This window comes from Lactuca saligna, chromosome 5 (genome assembly GCF_052625555.1).
Source record: "Lactuca saligna cultivar CGN05327 chromosome 5, ASM5262555v1, whole genome shotgun sequence".
Classification (NCBI taxonomy): Eukaryota; Viridiplantae; Streptophyta; class Magnoliopsida; order Asterales; family Asteraceae; genus Lactuca; species Lactuca saligna.
Window position 1 is genome coordinate 244,538,539 of NC_136421.1, and position 7,395 is coordinate 244,545,933.

Here is a 7,395-nt window from a genome sequence, read left to right on the forward strand (position 1 = left end):
CCAAGGTTTCTGTCCCATATTAGTTGAGGGTAATAAGGACCCAGTTGAGTGTGGAAAGGTTTTAGGGGGTCCCGAGGAGTGACCCAACGTTCTGGACTAAACCATTGTTCTGGAAGTTCATAGGACTCGGCGAGTGCATGAGCAGACTCGACGAGTCCAAGGCAAACTTCTTAAGGATGAAGATGAACTCGACGAGTTATTCATACAACTCGGCGAGTCAAGGACAGGACCTGTGTATCAGTTGAAGATGAACTCGACGAGTTGTTCATACAACTCGGCGAGTCGGATGAGGATTCAGTCGATGTTCATTTAGAAGAAAAACTTGTCGAGTCATCGCCTAACTTGACGAGTAGAGACGGGTATAAGGACAAATGGAAGGATAGGGACTCGGCAAGTTGGCGAGCCAACTCTGCGAGTCAGGTCAACTAGAAGTGAACTTTGACTTTGATTTGGTCATGGGTAAAATGGTCATTTTACCCTAAGAATAGTTAGCAATGTATGACCAAGTGTTTTGTGGGAGTACCGTAAAAACATAATGAAAAAGGTAATCTTTAGAAAAGTCCAAATCTTGTGGTTTATTGGTAAAAATAATGAAAAAGCCAAAAAACTTTGATTATTTGGATCAATTATCAAAAAAAGACGAGATACCAGCTAAATCTGTGAAACCAACCACGAAGGGCTATTCCGAAGTTTTAGCCGGTAATTTGTCCTTTTTTGTAAACAAAATTTAATTTGGGACTACATCGTAAACTAGCTTAAAATATTATGACTTTATTATAGATTTCTCTTTCCGAAAAGATAAGAAACGTCCAAAACGGAGTTCGTATTCAAAAGATACGACAGTTTTAAGAAAACAGACAGTAAAACATTGTTTTTCTTTAATCGCGTAGAACCGAATCGGTCCGTTGAAGTACTTACGCTTTGCCGACGGGATTTTCGAGAACGTTTTTAGACTCATACTAAGATATATTATTTACTTCTATTCTCGAAATATTTTTAGCAAAAATATTTACAAAAGTCGTGAAAACGGACACCGTGAACTGTTTAGATGCAAAATTTAAAACGCAATTTCACGGAGTTCCGTAACTCCAAAAATTAATCCATTTGATTTCCAGAATCCTTGAATTAAACTCTATAAAACGGTATTTTCGAAAAAAAAATCTCAACTTTTCGGATCCCGATACACCCGATTTTAAATGTGTTTGAGCATTAAAAAGAGAGTATAACCCAAAGTTGGGATCCACTAGTCTTATAAGACCAAATGTCCAGCTCATTTTCACCTTCTTGCCTTCGTTTTTCTTTCCTTCTCCCTTCTCCTTCCTTCTCTTTATGTGTAAGTCTCTCCAAGATGGTACATTGCAAGGTTGAATGCATGGCCTCGTTTAGATTATGTGTGTGTTTTAACTATAAATAGAAGCCATTAGGAGCTCTCAATCTACATAAACTCCAGCTTCTTCTTCCTTACATCTCTCCCTCCATATCTCTCTATCTCCTAGGATTGAAACACCACCATAACAACACCATCAACCACCCCTCCATCATTATCCTTTTTGGTTGCATTTCCGGACCAGTAGCCTCCCAAACACTTCCTCACGTCCCCTTTCCCTTCCCCTCACTGTTTCTGCCAAGAAAAAGGGAAAGAAATCTAAACGCCCCACCCTCCTGCCACCTTCAAACACCCACAGCCACCACAGGAAAACACCATCTCCAAGCTTTGATTGTTGCTGTTTTTGATCCCCACTCCCTTCGTCAGAATCCGGTTGAAATAAGCAAGAAAAGGGCAGCAGAAGACCACCGGAGTGGCCTCCTGCCACCCTCATCATCTCCACTGCCGGCTGCCCTCGCGATTTCTGGCCACCACCAGCCACTCATTGCTGCTGTAAGTCTTCCCCTCCACCCCAGTTATGATTTTAGTCTTTGGTTCACGTCCGTTCATTGATCATAAGCCACAAAAAAAAATTAAAAAAATTAAAAAATAAATAAATAAATAAAATAATAATAATAATAATAATAATATATTTTTTTTTCGTTGCTGGTTGCGCAACGACGAAGAACAGATATGCCTCTGGCTTAGACTGTTACGTAAGTGTCAAAGAAAACAAACTTCCATTTAAATTAAATAGTCCCTGAACTTTTGAATTGTACATTTTCGGTCCCTTTCTCTCTAAAACATTTACAAATGTAATCTTAACATAATGAAACTTCAATTAAAATCATCAAATTTTTTACCTAATGGAAAAACCCTTTCAAATTGAATCCTAAGTTTTTTTTTAAAAAAATTGATAATTTCTTGTATAAATATTGATTTATTAAATAAACTTAAGAGTAAATAAATTTTTAGAAATTATTAATTTGATTTTTGATTTAAATAAATTTCAGATTTATTTAAAAAATTTTGGAAAATATTAAATTATTTAGATAAAATTTATTTAAATGAATAATTATTTAAATGAATTTTGAAACTTGAAAATTATTCAATAAATCACAATACTTAGTCAAAATACCAAATCACGTCCAAATATTAATGTATATCAAAATATGCTAGGAAATTGAATTAATCTCGGAAATTACGACTTGACGACAACACGACCCGGTCTCCACATCCGTCCTCAAAAACCAATCACCAATCACACTTTAAGGTGAGTGTTTGAATGTTACCTCCCCATTTTTACATACTTTCGGAGGAGGGGGAATACATGTACTACTTGTACTATATTTTATATACATATGCCTAAATGTTTTGTTTATACAAACAACATTATCATTTTTATGCAACATAAATCACACAAAAGTATTTTTGTTTTTACTACTCTACTATTTACGGTACGGAGAATTTGGTTTGAAGGGCCACGCGAGTTGTTGGATTTCAAAACGGCTTAAATGTTAAAATAGTCCTGTCATCTGATGTATATGTTTGACTCTCGTCTGTACATGGTAGTACGTGTACTAAGTAATCTTTATCATACAAAATACACATGAATTATCATTATTTTGTGTAAACACATTTCTAGCTTGTGAAATATTTGTTTAAATACTTATATGTTATAAGTAAACAAAATCGTTTTAAACATCGATATTTACATATGTTATGTTGTTAAAATAATACAACTAATAAAAATAATATATACATTCCAACTACAAATATGATATGACTGTATAGACGGTTATCAACTTGATATTTTCAATATACCTCATTCATACACAAAAATATATATAAGTTTATATATTTATACAAGTTATAGAACTTGTATCTTAGGCTTTTATATGTGCTTTGTACACTGCCCTAAGTTTTATTAACTGTTTAAACAAGTATCGTATACTTTTACATTTACGCTTATCAAATATACTTGTTATTCATCAGTTTATCCGTATCTACGGTTTTCAAGTACAGCCTTGGTAGATAACTTTATTCTTATATTCGTATGTTTGTTTATCCGTTATTCGTACAATTTTGTCACTATAAACTTTAACTAGATTTCATTATCTAGAAACCATAGTTTAGATTTCTATCTTTATCAAACCTTTCCAAACATAGTTTTACTTACGACAAAGGCAATACTTTTTAGATCATATTAAACGTATCATTATTTTAGAAAACATATGACACTGACCAACCTTTGTGTTGACCCTCAAACTTACATGTATCCGTAGGAGATCATTAGGCAAGCGTTCAGACAGAAGATTAGCCATGGATTACAGACGACCTAGTTATCTAGTTTTTGTTATCTGCATACCTATTTAAGACAACTATTGTACTATTATATGTAAGAACCATGTATTCAAACTTAATGATTGAATACAAATGTTGTTTTGTTTATCGTTGTGCTTGTGCTATATATTCAATTTATCTATGATCCATGAACTTAGTCGCACTCATGACATGTTTCGCCTTGGTAAGAGGTGTGACAATATGGCGTAAACCCTAGATATTAGGGTTTGTCCCAGACCAGCATACTCCACGTATGCCCAGAGTACGTGGATGGGATCCTCGATCATCAAGAGGCTAGTACGCTAAACGTACTCATAAAGTACGCCCCACATACGAGCGAAGGACCAAACTGAAAATAAGTTAACATTAGGGACTAAAATAGAAACTTACCCAAACTTGGATGTTACATGAAACAACACTAATCACTTTGGTCATTTTTTGATTTATTGGTTTATGTTGTATTTCTGTGACATCCCCAATTTCACGGCCAGAAAAGACCGATTTGTTTATGCTTTGTTTCTAAAATCAGAGTAATCGTTTAAAGAAAATTGTTGCGGAATTTGTCCCCAAAACAAAATATGATAAGAATTTATCAAAGTATTTCTTAAAGAAAAGTATTTTCATTATATAACAAAATCTCGGGATGTCATGTTCCGATACAGACACATAAGCATAAACAGAACTTACATTTATTTACACTAATGATTTACATCTCCTTTAATCTCTTAGTGAAATATGTCTTCGTATAGATACCTATGATACAAAGAAAACTGAGTGGGTCAGGCTTGGGAGCCTGGTGAGCATATAGGGTTTTCAACCCACAATAATATAATTATTATTTTTAACCATCAAACAATCAACTCAAATACCCATCCTCATTATCTTCTTTATTTCTCAAGGTTTTACCCTAAGAATTCAACTATCATTCATTCATTCATTCCTAAGGATTGACCTAAGGAATTGACACAAAATCTGTTGCTACATAAGGCGCATCTACCAACATCATCCTTTAAGCGCCTCTACCATGATTACATCAGACACTATGAGACGCGGCTGTCAGGTTAATGACATTCTCTTTTAGGCACATCTGCCGACATTATCCTATAAGCGCATCGGCTAGTATTATGACATTCTCTATTTGATGCATCTACAAATATTATTCTCAACCGCATCTGCTAGTATTATGACATTCTCTACTTGGTGCATCTACCAATATTATTCCTTAAGCATCTTACATACCTCGTCATTTACTTCATCATTTTAGCACATACCAACTATCTCATCTACCCATGTTCTACCCAACATATTAGTAGATATAAAATACATATACAGTTTAACTCATTTAAAAACCATATAAAACATCCATTCCACACTTATCTCAAATAAACAATAGTATATAAACACATAACACGCATTTCAAAGCAAATACTTCATATTTATGTGTTAGAAGAAAATAACCACACACTCACTCATATAAACAACAATATATATACACATAGCACGTATTTTATAAAATACTTCATATTTATGTGTAAGACGAAAGTGACTATACACTCACTTGATCAGAAGATGATCGGACAGCATTACGACTTGTAGAAGTAGTATTCTTGGGTAGATCTGGAAGATCTTCACAAAAACCGGGCTCCTCACGGGCAGGGCTTCGGCTCGGGATCTTCAGGACTTCGGAACTTGCTTCGGGGATCGGGAATGATACCGGGCTTCGGGATATAATTAGCACGCAAATCGAGGTAAAAACTTAGAGAGAAGAGAGAAAATGAGCAAAGAAAATAGCTGATCTCGGTTTCTATTTATAGGTTGCTGGGTCTGGGATTACGCTGGGTGTAATTTCCAAGTACGTTGGGTGTAATTTTGGTTACGTTTGGCGTACGCTTCGGATAAGCTTTGGTATGTGTGCCACGATCTTCAAAAATTCATAACTTTTGCATACGAGCTCCGTTTTTGACGTTCTTTATATCCACGCGTAGGTGAGATTATGCTCTACAACTTTCATTTAGACTCCGTTGGCTAATTTTGACTTTATTTGTATTATATTATTTTTAGTAGGCCGGGACAGGAAAACTCTGTTATAAATTCACAACTTCTTCATCCGACGTCCGTTTTCGTCTGACTTTTTACCGTTGGACTACTATCAACAAGATCTTCGATTCTCGTTTAGATTGTCTTGGCTAAAAACCGTTCGATCTCAAATCAAGTATTCGGGCTGCATACGGCTAAGTCGAAACTTAGAAAAATCATAACTTCCTCATATGAAGTCAGATTCGGACGTTCTTTTTATGCACGCTCATGGTTTAAAGAATTGTACGACTTTTGTTTAGATCTCTAAGGCTAAATGTCAATCTAACGTAAATTCACTTTTTACGTCATTCAGCGTCGTGTCGGTTCTGTCGCGAAACTTCGACGGATCATAACTTCTTCATTATAACTCGAATTTCGGTGTTCTTTATATGCACGAAAACCTTGTGACATATACTACAACTTAGTTAAGATTATTCATTTTAAATAATCTTCTATCAAAAAGACGTTTTTGATGCTTATCGTCTCTAAATTGACTAGCCCTAATCTACGGGCGTTACAATTTCCCTTAACTAAACTATTGGTCAATTAGAGTACACAATCTATTAGATCTTCCATTTATTCAATGTTTGAACATGTTTGAAGCGCATTCTACTGTTCATAGTGAATATATGCTTTACTTGATGAGACATCTACATGTTTCATAATCATCCGAGACTTTCTGCAAGTCAAGGTTTATTATTTCAGTATGATTTAAAATACATCAACATCATCTCAATAATAGTTCCATCAATATATCATGATTAGAACTAGAGTCGAAATTATAACCTCAGAATAGTTAAAACAAGTTTAAGTTTTTTCACAGTTATGATTAAAAAACATAAGAGTAAGTTAATAATTATTATATATAACTGAAATATCTAGAAGCCTAAAATTCTACTTATTTCTTCATATATGAGCTAGTAAATAATTATCATAAAAATGTTGATGATGACAAACATAACCCATTTTAAAATTTTGAGCTAGTAAATAATTATCATAAAAATGTTGATGATGACAAACATAACCCATTTTTAAATTTTGAAAGATATATAGATAATTTGTCAATATAAAATGTGAAGTTAGATACATTAAAGATATATGACTAAAACAAATAATAAATTATATATATACATACATACATACATATATATATATATATATGAAAATGACTTTGTAGCCATATAATTTTTTCGAAATTGGTCAAATCAATCATTAATTTTCTTGGCCTTATGAGGTATAAAATGGGTTTTGAACTGTTTATTTGATTCCTTTAACCTACCAGTTTCATGTACTAGGTGACCTTATTTAGCTAAAAAGTATTAAACTAAATACATATCACCTCATATTCATTAAATCTCCTTAAAAGCCAACAATCTCATTCATGACAAAATCTGACAAGAGAGATCGATTCATAAGGGAGTAAGTGTGGATTTATCTTGATCCTTACCCGAGATCGATTTCAAAAGAGGGGTCCTTGTATCTGTGATGGATTGTTTCCAAGTTCTCTTATTAATCATCCTCTCTACACTTGTTCACACATATGATGAACACACCCAACACAAGATGGGATTCTTTTATTTGTTTCAAGAAACATAATCGTACGTGTAATA

The 7,395-nt window shown here is 33.9% G+C and overlaps 1 long non-coding RNA gene across 1 annotated transcript; it reads left to right on the top strand.

Moving 5' to 3' along the window:
* Positions 1-2,507: 2,507 nt before the first annotated feature.
* On the top strand, positions 2,508-3,817 carry LOC144998618 (uncharacterized). The gene is made up of 2 exons (XR_013660380.1): positions 2,508-2,639; positions 3,652-3,817. It is a non-coding gene; the product is annotated as an uncharacterized LOC144998618 (long non-coding RNA).
* Positions 3,818-7,395: the final 3,578 nt, after the last annotated feature.